Here is a 13,247-nt window from a genome sequence, read left to right as displayed (position 1 = left end):
TTATCTTGTTTCCAAAATCATTTTCCATCTGTGACTCAGTCAACATATCAGCAGCTCAGTAAGTGTATTTTAATTTCATTCCCTCAACATTAACCCACGTACCACACCAGTGACCACAACTTTGGTGTCCCAGCTCCTAAATTCTATTAGCGTTCAGAAAGCCTCTTGGTTTCCACATAATGTTCCATCAGTGCAGAGAAATTAATTAAATTAAAATTATTTTTATTGTGATTTAATTAGCTTGATTTAATTACTTTGTTCACTGACTGAGCATTCTGTTGTTACGGCCAGACCCTCGCTCTCATTCGTGGCATGAATGTTCCCATAGAATTACACATTTTCTCTGTTCAGTCATTGGAGCGGGCCGGTGGAGTTTGCCAGAAACTCACGATTTATCACAATCAGCATCATCACAAATTATAGGAAGCATCCAGCAATATGATAACTTCTAAATGAAGTGTCTGAAAGCAGGTCACACCACCAGCCTCGGCTGTTAATCCGTCATATTTCATAGTCAACCTGACACCCTGTCCAATTTGCCATGCCTGCCTTAATCGCTTGCAGCCTCCTAGAGTGGCCGTGCGCGAGAGAGGACCCGCGCCTGCGCAGACTGCCGTCCTTGCAAACGTCCTGCCCGCCTGGCCCTCCTCTGCCTCACTGCGGACCTGGCTCCCTTCAGGCCACAACCCGCTCTTTCTTTGCCACTGAGATGGGGGTCCTGTGCCTGAGGTTCGTGACCTAAAATTCAGCATTTCCTCCAATTACGAATGTAGGCAACAAACTACAGAGCCATCTCCATAACTAAGTCACCAGAGGACACCAGAGATTTCCACAGTTGCATTGCAGTCACTGTGAGAATCTTGGAATGTTGTTTACCCTCACAACGACCTCAAAACAAGGGGAAGCTGAGACTTCTATAGATGGCACATGGTCTCCACCTTCTTTCCTGTAGGCCCCTCCACCCTTGGCGGGTTGGCTCAGGCAGAGTCATAGCAACCTGTTGTGAAACGCTCTGATGTCTTTCAAAAATAAAATCATCTGTAGCTTCCCTGTATTTGAAATGCAGAGCTACATCCCTAGGCATTTTATTTTATTTTCAGACAGTGTCTCTCTAAGTTGCCTAGGCCATCCTTGAACTTTGCAATCCTCCTTCCTCAGCCTCCCAAGCAGCTGTGTTTATAGGTGTACACACCATACCCAGCTTGAAACGCACTGTCTTGATTAATATGCTCAAAGCTGCACCACTATGTTCTAACAAATACATTTCAATATATTTGGCTTTCTTCATAATTCTAAGTATCTTATTGTATAATTTAAAAATACTCTGAGAAGGAATTCCTAGGCTTCACCAGATTGCTCTAACAACAGAGCACAGGCTCCTTCATCTCTGTATTAGTTTCCTGTGGCTGCTATAACAGATAACACAATTCTGATGGCTTCAAACAACAGAAATTTCTTCTCTCACAGTTCTGGAGGTCAGAAGTTCAAGATCCACATCACCAGGCCAAAATCAAAGTATGATCAGGCCATCCTCCCAGAGCTCTAGAGGAGAATCTGTTCCTTCCCTGCCTTTGCCAACCAGGTCCCTTTGCTTGTGGCCCATCTCTCCATCTCTGCCACCTTCTTCACACACCTTCTCTCTTCTCTGTGTCATCTCCTTCTGCCTCTCCTAGCATAATTGCGTCTTTTCCAAATCCTGAACTTAATTATATCTGCAGAGACTCTTTTTTTCAAATGAGGTGATATTTATAGGTTCCAGGGATTAGAACCTCATGTCTTTGGGCCACCATTCAGCCCACAGCAGTTCCTATGCTTAACTTCTAATTGACTGTTCAATTCTGACCTTGAATCTTATAAAGTAGATGAAATGATTTCAAGGATGTGACAAAGCAGGCACCAAATTAAAATAGATATCCATTCCAAAGCCCACAAAAAAAAGTACTCCTCAAGTTACTTTGGGGTTACATCCCATGTGCCCACTGTAAATTGTAAAATGGTAAATGAAAAGTATGTGAAATACTCCTGATCTACCAATCCTCAAGTCTTAGCCACACTGCAGAACACTGGCTCTTTCCCTTTATGACGGGTAGCTGCGGCTCAGGGTGATCACCCAATATTGGGGGAGAGGGTCGTGTTGCACATGTCCAGGGAAAGATCAAAATTTAAAATCAGAAATATGGTTTCTACTAAATCCCTTTCACAGCATTGTAAGTTTAGAAAATCGCAAGTCAAACCATCAAAAGTTGGGGACTATCTATAATCAGTTAAGAGTTAAGGGTCCAAGAAACGGCAAGGCCTTTAACAGCTAAAGACCTCAGAGAGGAAATGGCCTGTTTCCTCACTTCTGGAGGAAGAAAGCACACACTTTGCAAACTGGTCACTGGAACATGCACAGTGCTTGGCCCTGAAGGTCTCACAGGACTCAGGTGAGAAGATCCACTTCTCTTTTGCTGTCCTGTTTTGAGGATGCTACATTTGTGTTTTTTGCAAAGTGTTTAGTGAGAAAATAAGCCACTGACCAGACACAAAATTGGGCAGAGATTATGTGTTTCAATTAAGAAAAAAAGGGTGGGGTTGGGGTTGTAGCGCAGTGGTAAGAGCACTCGCCTAGCATGTGTGAGGCACAGGGTTCAATCTTCAGCACCACATAAAAATAAATAAAATAAGGGTATTGTGTTCATCTTTACAACTAAAATTTTTTTTAAAAAAAGAAGAAAAAATATGAGATAATCAGGCTACTGATTAGGACAAAATCCTTACAATCTGGTGTGCCAGATTAGAATTATTTCCAAAAAGAATTCTACAGCAGCCTCATGTGTACATCAATAAAATGGCTCATGATAGCCTGATAGTGTGGCAAGATCTTTGGCTTCCTGCACCAGTCAGGCCTCTTCTTGCATGATGTCATTCACAAAACTGGTCTAAGTACCAGTTTCCTCGCTTAGATCAATATAGTATGTGGACTCTTGAAGGTAGGAAGAACTCACTCTAAATTTTTCTGTGTGCAGATTTGAGAACATTGCCTGACACACAAAAAAATTCTCCATAAACAGTATTTACTTGAACTGAACGTCTCCCTAACCTGTCTTAGACTCAAAGCCGGGAGGGATGCCTGAAGAGAATCCAAAACACTTGACACAGATAGTATCTATATTGTGTAGATGTTGCCCTTGCACTAAATCATGTCTCACCATCTCTTCCAACATGTGCTATTTTCATTTCTCTTAAAATTAGTATCAGGGAGTACACGTCTGTACTGCAAGTCAGTAAAAAGTGGTCTTCTGTTATTTATGCTCAGAAGGTATGACCATGGTGCATATCATCAGCTTGGAAGAGAACTTTTTGGGATTGTCTAGTTCAACACTGTGATGGTTTAGGGTATGGTCTGAGTGTGTCTTCCAAGGGTTCATTGTTCCCAGTGTGGCAGTGTTGGCCACCTTTAAGAGGTGGAGCCTAGCAGGAGCTCCTGAAGTCAATGAGGGCTCTTAGATTTCCTGTTTGGTAATGTAATCTTTCCCTCTCAGACATGCTCCCAACATTGTAATATTATCCACCATGAGCCAAGATGATCCATGCTATGGAACCTCCAAAACTATGCACTAAATCAACCTTTTTTTCCTATAAAGTTAACCTCTCTCAGGTATTTCATTACAGTAACAAAAGACTGACTAATGTAAATATCTTGCCTTTACAGATAAGAAAACAGTTGTCCAATGTTATATGACTTGTTATCACAAAGAACCCAGGCAACCAGGACTCACTTTTACTCACTTCTAGTTCACTGATCTCTCCATTGTATTATGTGCTTTCTTTAACACAAGTCTGCACTTGACCTTGTAAATGTGTCTCGATGCACTATCTCACAGCTAAGTTTCCCAAGTTATCAAAATCTAGTGTGTTTAACTGACTCCCTTTATGAGAATCCATAAATACAAACCATTAGAAAGTGCTCTGAAAAAAATGTAGAATGTTTTGGGTAATACTTGGTTTTATAGCATTTTGATCCCTTTTTCCTTTCTTTTTCTTTATTTTTCAAATTATTTTCTTAGTGGTTATCTTGGGGATTATAATTAATATCTTAAATGTATCACAAACTAGTGAGAATATCAAGCTAGTTTTAATAATATATAAACACTCTGCTTATAGACATCTCCTTTCCTTCTCCTGTATATAGTTATTGTTACCAATTATGCCTTCCTATATTGCATGCCCATTTATATAGACTTAGAATCATTTTAGACATTTACCTATCAAATCATACAGGAAAAAGAGTAAGGTTAAAAACCAAACCAAAAGGACCATGATACTAGATTTTATATTTACATATGTAGCTGCCTTTACCAGTGGTCTTTATTTTTCCTCATGTCTTCAATTAATTGCCTTTGCATCTCATACTAAAAAACTGACTCCCTTTGACATTTCTTATAGAGTAGGACTCCTGGTGAAGAACTCCCTTAGTTTTTACTTATAATTTCTCCTTCATTCTTAAAAGTTGGTTTTGCCACTCTTGGTATGTCTTAATCTTTCAGGACTTTGTGTCAATCACTGCCCTTTGGCATCTATGGCTTCTGAAGAGCAATCGGTTGTTAATCTTTTTGTGAAGACTAGGTGATGAGGGGTAACTTGTATTTCATTGCTTTCAAAATTCTCTTTGAGTTTCAAAAATTTGACTATAATGTGTCTCCATGTGGATCTCTTTGACTTTATCCCCCTTGGAGTTCATTAGGCTTTCTGAATGTATATGATTATGTTTTCAAATTTGGAAAGTATTCAGGCATTATTTATTCAAATATTTTTTCTTCCCCTTCTGTGATTCCTATAATGCTTATATTCATATTTTTTATATTATCCTGCAGATCCATTATGCTCTCCTCATTTTTCTTGATTTTTTTTCTTTCTGTTTCTCCTACTGGATTATTTCAGTTTTCTCACATTCAAGTTCATTGATCATATACTTTGCCTGTTCAAATCTGCTGCTGAATCCCTACAGGGAGTCTTCCTTTTCAGTTTTTGTACTTTCCAGCTGTTCTGCTTGACTGGTTTTTATAATTTCTCTTTGTGTTGATTTTCCCATTTTGTTCATACATTGTGTTACTGATTTCTTTTCGTTCTCTGTCCATGGTTTCTTCTAGCACATTGAGCATATTTAAGACAGTAAATTAAACATTTTCAGCTAATAAGTTCAATGTCCAGAATTTCTCAGGGAAACTCTTTCTACCTGTGAATCAGCCACATTTCCTGTGTATGTTGTATTTCTGTTGCTTTTGAAAAATGGACATTTTGAGTATTATGATGCAGTGACTCTGGAGATTTCATTCTCCCATACCTCATTGCTAAATTTTGCTGGTTGACTTTTCAAAAGTAACTTCTCAAAAGTACTTTTATAATGTGTGTGTTTGTTTTGTGTAGTCACTGGAGTTCTGTTCTTATCTCAGAAGTCAGCTACTGACATGACAGAGATTTCCATACATGTCCCCCTTCCAAAGAAATTGGGGCAGGAGGAGGAAAGGCCCTGTTTCTTTTTAAAGAACATATTTTTCCCTAGCATTTCTTCAATGGGGGTCTTGACTTTCTCATGGTCTTTCATAAGGGATTAAACAACCCAGTGATTTTTGTTGGCCATCCTTAAGTTACATATACTCCAAAAATAACTTTAGGAGGCAAGAAATATATTAAAATGCTATAAACATGATCTGGAAAATATCTTGGAACTCAGAGAGTCAGTTGGGGGTTCAGAATTGAGGGACAAAAATGATGTCACTGAAGTAGGTGCGTCTCTCCAGACAGCAAGAGACAAAGCTAGTTCGCAGCGTCAAGGATGTTTGATCAAGAGAAAAATTGGGTCAGAGGACAAAGAAGCCCCGACCTTTCTGTACTGATCACAGGCATTCTTCTCTTAGCACTTGGCTTCCTGCTGGCCTGTGGTACTCATTTTTTGGTCCTCTTTAGTCATTTAACTTGCATATCATTTACCTTCTGTTGGGACTTGTGTTCTTTGCTCCAGCATAATTAGGTCCTATCTTAAACATTATAATTAAGCTGAAGGAGGAAGAAGGAAAGAGAGGAGGACAGAACAAGGAAGGGCATATTTGGTTCCTATTATTATGAATTTGGTAGCTAAAAACAACAAAAATTTATTCTCCATAGTTCTGGAAACCACCAGTCAAAAATCAAGGGAGAAACAGAACCGTGTTCCCTGGAAGGCACCAGATCCTTCCTTGCCTCTTCCATCTTCAAGTGGTTCCAGGAATATCTTGTTTTATTGTAGATTATCCTCAATCTGTGCTTCTTTCATCAAATGGTCTTTTCCCCTTTGTTTCTGTTTCTCAGTTCCAGTCTTTTATAAGAACACCAATCATTGGATGTAGAGCAAACTCAAAAACCAGCATAACTTATCTCAAGATCCTTAACCTAATTGTACCTGCAAAACCCTATAGTAGTATCCCCTTGTCCATGCAGAATATATTCCAAAGCCCCCTGGTAGGTGCCTGCAACTGCAGATAGTACCAAACCCAATATATGTACATACTATGTATACATGTACATACTAATAAAGTTTAATTTACAAATCAGACACAATAAGAGATTACAACAATAAATAAAAATAAGATAGAACAACCATAACAATAAACTATAATAAAAGCTATGTGTGACTTCTCTTTCTAAAAATATGTTATGGTGCTGGTACTCACTTCTCTTGTCATGATGTGAGATGATACAATGCCTGTTATGAGATGAAGGGAGATAAATGACATAGTGTTAGGCTACGCTATAAGGATCACTTGAACATAAGCTCTGAAATACAAACACAATCAATTTGATAGCTCAGACAGCTACTAGGTGACTACTGGATGGGTAGCACATACAGGGTTGATACACTGAACAAATTCACATCTGGGGCAAGATAGAGTAAGAGAGGGAGAGATTTCTTTGAGCTGCTCAGAATGGTGCACAATTTGAAATTTATGAATTGGTTATTTCTGGAATGTTCTGTTGAATATTTTTGGACCACATTAGACCTTGGGTAACTGCCAAAAGTGAAACTATAGAGAAGAGGAGACTACTGTATTTCCCCAAAAAAGAGGGAGTCAACTACATAGGTATCAAGGTGTGGTACAATACAAAATTATTCCTGGGTCTTTTTCTCTGGTTCCTGACACAGAGTTCTTAAAACCCCTGGAATTTCCTGTTGAGTGTCTTTTGTTATTGATAGTAAGCCCCTTCCCATCATACTTAGATTTATGCTAATAAGTGGTCCCCAAGATAGCCTCACAATGGGGCTGGTTGCCAGAAACACCAAGTGATTAGAGGATTGGGACATTTAGCTCCACCTACTCACCTCCAGAAAGGGGAAGGAAGTCTAGAGTTTGAGCTTGATAAAATCTCCTGGACAGTGAGATTCCAAAGCTTCCAGGTTGGTGAACACATCTAGGTGCTGGGACGGTAGTGCATTTGGAAAGAGCAAGAAACCTCTATACTTGGCCCCATGCATCTCCTCCATTTGGCTGCTCCTGAGCTGTGTCCTTTATAATAAACTGGTAAACATGAGCACGCTGTTTGCCTGACTTCTGTCAACTGCTCTAGCCTTACTCCACCTGCCCATCAATCCTGAGTTACACTGCAGGTGGTCTCATGGGAGAATGGACATGAAATATGGATAACCTATCACAAGGGTGCACACTGTGAGCTGATGGGATTGTGATGGCCCTAGAGCTGAGCATTTGGATTCCTGAAACCCACTTGTTGGCCCCTCTCATTTCCCTTCCTGGAATGTCCCCTGCAGTTTTCACTATTAAAAAAAAATGGTGTCTTAAATTCATGGTCAAGGTCTGACAATCAACAGAAAGGAAACCATTGTTCTCTATCTTAAGTTTCTCCTTTCTTTTGTGTTACTTCACCCTCTTCTAATACTATTCTCTCTCTCTTTCTCTCTCTACTTTTTTTTTTTTTAATAATAACAAACATTAACTTTCACAGGCATGTGACTTTGTCTTGCATCAATGCTATGAGGTAGGCATCATTGTTACTGTTTTACAGAGAGAAACAGGACCTAAAGAAGTAACATAAAGTTAAAGAAATATCCAACTGTGGAGCTGAGGACACATGGTTAAATCCTGTGCTCTTTCCTCTTCCTTGTGATGTCTCCCTTTTTCCTTTTAACTTTTCCTTTTCCCCCTTTTTCCCCATTCCCGGGCTCAGGACCCATGGTTCTCAGCACACTCAATTCCAAATCCACCCAGAGGGTATGAAAACTGATGGCTGAGCACCATCCCAGCCAATCAAATCAGAGCTTCTGGAGTGGCCTGGACACCAGCATTCCATCAACACACCCCCTGCAACCAGGACTGGGAGTCACTGCTATAGGCGTTTCCTCTCTTCTTTTCCATAGAAAATAAAATGCCCGCTCTTTCCAGCATCATCAGTTTTTTGGAGCTTTTCTTAGTAAACCTGGTTGGCCCAAATCAAGAACAAAATGACCAATGAAACTTGGAAGATGGTAACATGAGTTTGTTTAATGCCCCTCCCTTCCCAAAATCTCAATGAAAGGATCCTAATAGAGTGATTCTAAGTGGTGAGAGAAGTCCATACCATTAATGTAAATTAAGGGGAAAATGGTCTCAGTGGGCTAGGAACTTGGAGGAAGTCTGTGTGAATTATATTGGAAAGAGTCAGATCAAAGTCCTGACAACCACCATTCAACATCAACCCAAAAGCCCCTATGGGAAGTAAGTGGGTAGAAACCTATCCAAAGATCTGGGCAGACTTGAACTGGAAGAGAATGGGACTGTGGTATACCTGGTGGGTGGCAAATGAGAGCAGTGACTCACAGAACTGCCAGCTGCCCAGGAGGAACTTGGGGAGACCTGAGGTGCCCCCATCAGCACCTTCCCACAAAGGCTTGTAAGGAACTATTTTGAAAAGCAGTCAACTCCTCAGGGAAAACTGCCCTCTAAACCAACTTCTCCCAGATGAAAAGATACCCAAGTAAGGAAGATAAAACCACCCAATAAATAAAAACATAAAATTTACCCTTTTGGAACTAAGAGAATAGGACCCAACACTCACTGACAAAATCACCTTAAGTCTCCAAACTCAATGAATTCAGATTCCCTTTTGAAGGAAAAAAAAAAAAAAAAAAAAAAAGCCACAAAATATATGAAAAAAATTAGTACATAAAAAAAAAAAAAGAAAATGATTTGAGTACTCAGGGAAAATGTTTATTTATTTATTTTTTAAATAAGTCTATACTGTCTAGCCTGGCCTCAAATTTCTGAATTCAAGTGATCCTCCTGCCTCAGCCTCTCAAGTACCTGGAGCTATAGGTGCATGACAAGGAGCCTGGCTGAGCACAAGCTTTCATTTGAACTTTCAACAATGTTACATGGACATTACAGAGAACAGCTATAAAGAAGAAACAAAATGATAAACATTCCCATCAAGGCAAAATCGTACTCGCTAAAACTTCTTTCAAATCAATTTTAATCTGGCAGTACAGCAGATTAAATTTTCCAAAGATGACACTCTCTAAAGCTATATAGTCATTTGCAATATGACCTTCCTTTTCCATTCTGATGGAAGTACCTACTGTGATAGAGCATTTGCCTAGCTTATACCAGGTCCTGAGTTCAATTCCCTGTACTACCTTTTCATATCCTTGATTCTGAGGGACAAGGCAAGAGAACTGTGCCAGTTCTAAGTACTGGCAACTTCTGCTTCATGCCCACTGGAAGTTGGCAGCATGTAAAAAATGTGGTCATACAGAGACCTCCATGCTGTGAGAAGCCCAAGCCACACGGAGACTAGAGGGTAAAACACCATGGAAAAGGACAGATGGACAGACAGAGGCAGAGAGACAGAGAGATGGAGAGAGACAGGGAGGTCAAAGAGCTCCAGCCATGCAGGGAAAAAGCCACACAGAAATGAACCCTCTGTCAGCTGCACTAGCTGAGGCCATGTGATCAGACACACCACCCAACCAACCTTGCCAAAAGCCTGATCTTAAAAACCATGAGCAACATAAAATGATTGAATCAAACCATGAAGTTTGTTAATGCAGAAGTACATACGGGCAGAGGCAGCCAATAGCAGGCTGAGGTGCCTTATGAAAACAGGGGCCAGTGAATATACACATGCTGAATGTTGAAATCCCAAGCTCTCCAGCAACTCACTTGCAGATTTCCCCACAGCACCCAACTCAGAAGCTCAACCAGCTGCAGCTCAACAGACACAAACAACCCCAGAATTCTACCCATCTAGAGAATCCTTTATTATGAAAGAGAGCTCAAACACACAGAAGAAATGGAATTGGGAAGAAACAGAGGATATGTAAGGAAAAGAAAAACAACATCATCATTCTTGAAGAAGGAGATGTAGAAAATATATACCCATAAAACAAGAGCAGGATGCAATTAAAAAGGAAAGATAGTCAATTAATCAAAAAGGAGCTTTGAGAAGTCAATAATATGATAGTATAAATGAGTAACTCAGCAGAAGATTTAGAAGAAAAGCTAAAGAAAGAAAAGCTAAAGAAGGAAAAGCAAAAGACATAAGTGGAAAATAAAAAAGATAAGATAATTAGAGACCGAGCATAGACCAATAACTATTTCATGCAAATGAAAAGAGAAGAAATGGAAAAAATGGAGGGTAGGAAATCACCAATGAAGTAAGTCAAGGAAACTTCCCAAAATTGAAGGAAAGGTGGCCCACACCAAGATTCATCATCATAAAAGTTTGCTGTATTGGTGAAAAAAAAAGAAGATTCTGAAAGGAGACAGAGAGCAAGACCGGCAAGAGAAATGTCACATACAAAGGATAAGAAATCAAATAACTTAGAGCTTCAACATAACAAGCTAGAAGACAATGGCACAGTAGCTTCCAATTTCTGAGAAATTATTTCCATACAGGACTCGCCTACCCAGACAAACTACATCAGGGGTGTATATAGAATTTTCAGATATAAGAGGCTACAAAAAAATACCTGCCACACACTTTTCTTAGGAAACTACTGAAAAGTATGTTTCATTAAACAAAGGAATTAAACAAGAAGGAGGGAAATGAGATTCAGTGGACAGTCTTGAACACAGTCGAACAATGAAGAGTATTCCCAGGATGTTAGTGAAGGGGGATCTGAGAATGACAGCTGCCAGTCCAGATGAGAGTTCATCAGAGGACAGAGGAGACCCAGAGCACTGGCATAGAATTGGAAGTCAATAAATCCACAGAAACTCAAACAAATAAACAAAATGCAATACTCTGCAGCCTTATCCAATAGAAACATGTCATTTTCTTTTTTTTTTTTCAAATGAAAAAAGCTTTAATATAGATTCACAGACAAATGATAAAAATTATGAAATATTCTTTTCTTGATACATCCAGTATTTTTTTATTCTACTTTACCTTGCCACCTTTCCCCTGTGCTTTTCTATTACTTTTCCCATCTGTCACATGGACAGATTCTTTCCTCCCGCTCAGTAATACACAAACTTCGCCCCTACACAAGGTAGGAAAACTACCACTAAATTTTTAAAATATATCCTTTAATCTTCCTAACATTTGGGCAATAGCATTCCCTTCCCCTCATCCCCATATAAGCAGTTAGCTACCCACCCTTCTGGATGGAGATGCGACATTGTATTTGTTGATTTTCTAGATATGTATGGATGTGAGGAAAGTGTGGCTTACAGTCACTTATATCATTAAAGTATGTTTTCTAGTAATTCTTTCAAAGAGGGTACACAAGAAATAAACTTTCTGAATTCTTCAATATCGAAAAATACCTTTGTTTTACCCTGAAAATCAAATGCCAATTTGGCTGGATACAGGATTCTAGGTTGAAAGCTTTCCTCCTGAAGAACTTTTATGATATTGCTCCATTGACTTCTAGCATCTAGGGTGCCCAGTGACAAGTCTGCTGTCAATCTGATTCTTGTTCCTCTGTAGGTTATTTCTTTTCTCTCTCTAGAAGCCTTTATGATTTTCTCCTTATCACTGGAATTTAAAAACTTCACCAAAATGTGTCTAGGGGTAAGTCTGTTTTCATCAATCATGCTGGGTATTCGGTGAGCACTGACTATCCCAAGACTAGAATCTGGAAAGTTTTCTTCAATTATTTCCTTAATTCTGGGATAATTTCTTCCCTCGATTGCCAGTGTACTTCTTGGTTTTGTCCAATTTACAACTCAGTTCGTCGATTTCCTTGCTTTTAAAAGGTAAGTTTTCAATACACTCAGACATTTTAGAATCTTTCCCCTCTTTTCCCCTTACCAACTCTGTTTTTGTTGAGCCTAAATCTTTTACTTTTTGCCACTCTTTCCTGCTGCCAGAGTTCTTTGACTCTTTTGTTTCAGATACTGTGCTTTTGACTGCTAACATTTCCTTTAGGTCACTTTTAAGAGTTTCCCTCATCTCTTCAAACATCAGGTCCTGCATTTCCATCAAGACCTTAAACTTCTTCATAATAGCTGTTGATATATCGTCTTTGTACTTGAAATCTAACGCTGGTGCTATCTCCTCATCAGTCCCTATTAGCTGCTTTCTTTTGACACAGCTGGTTTTTTCCTGTTCCTTTGCAAGTCTAGACATTTTTGATTGTACAGTGGACATCGTGGCTATGTTGTCAAGATCGTACTGTTTTCCCTTCTTGAAGAGTAATTTCTGTTCTTGCAAACTGGCTATGCTCCAGAAATACAAAATCTTAAAAAAAATCTCATCCACTTCGCGCCTCTGCCAGGAACAGACCAGTTTTGCAGAGCAGGACGTGGTCCACCGTGCAACAGTCTCTACCTGGGAAGGGATCGTGCCCGGAGCATTGCGCGGTGAACAAAGGTGGAGAGGGTCTTAACCAAGGCACTTGACTCCTCATCTCTTCCTCGGCCCCTCCCCTCCTCCTGAGGATTTTGAGCTTCTGGCCCAACCCCCTCTCGATCTGCATTCCCTCCCCTCTCCCCTCCCCGGGAATCCCATCTGGTCCCAAAGCAATGGCGAACATGTCATTTTCAACAGTTTGTAATCATGTTTAAAAAAGAGAGTTCAAATTCATTTTATTTGTCCCATCATCCCAGATGTGGAACACCTATAAAAACTCAAATTTAATACATAATATAATAACATACAGTATAATCATATGATAATCAGAATATAATTCTGATAATAATTTAATGATGTGTAGGCTCAAGATTAAGGTTCCAACCTATTTTGATGCACCTGTGTCAATTTTGTTGAAATATTTGCAGAATTAAAAACGTGGA

The 13,247-nt window shown here is 39.5% G+C and overlaps 1 long non-coding RNA gene across 4 annotated transcripts in view; it reads right to left on the bottom strand.

Moving 5' to 3' along the window:
* Positions 1-13,247, bottom strand: part of LOC306671033 — a 92,733-nt gene that overhangs the window by 47,366 nt on the left and 32,120 nt on the right. For 2 of the 4 annotated variants that reach the window (XR_013766561.1, XR_013766562.1), the window contains exon 2: positions 6,693-6,724. The exons of the other annotated variants lie outside the window; for them this stretch is intronic. This is a non-coding gene — a long non-coding RNA (uncharacterized lncRNA). The remainder of the gene's footprint in view (positions 1-6,692; positions 6,725-13,247) is intronic. 4 annotated transcript variants of the gene reach the window in all.

Source organism: Sciurus vulgaris (assembly GCF_902686455.1).
Source record: "Sciurus vulgaris genome assembly, chromosome: 1".
NCBI classification, from domain to species: Eukaryota; Metazoa; Chordata; class Mammalia; order Rodentia; family Sciuridae; genus Sciurus; species Sciurus vulgaris.
Note: the sequence above shows the minus strand (reverse complement) of the source record. Positions and strands in the feature narration are given on the sequence as shown.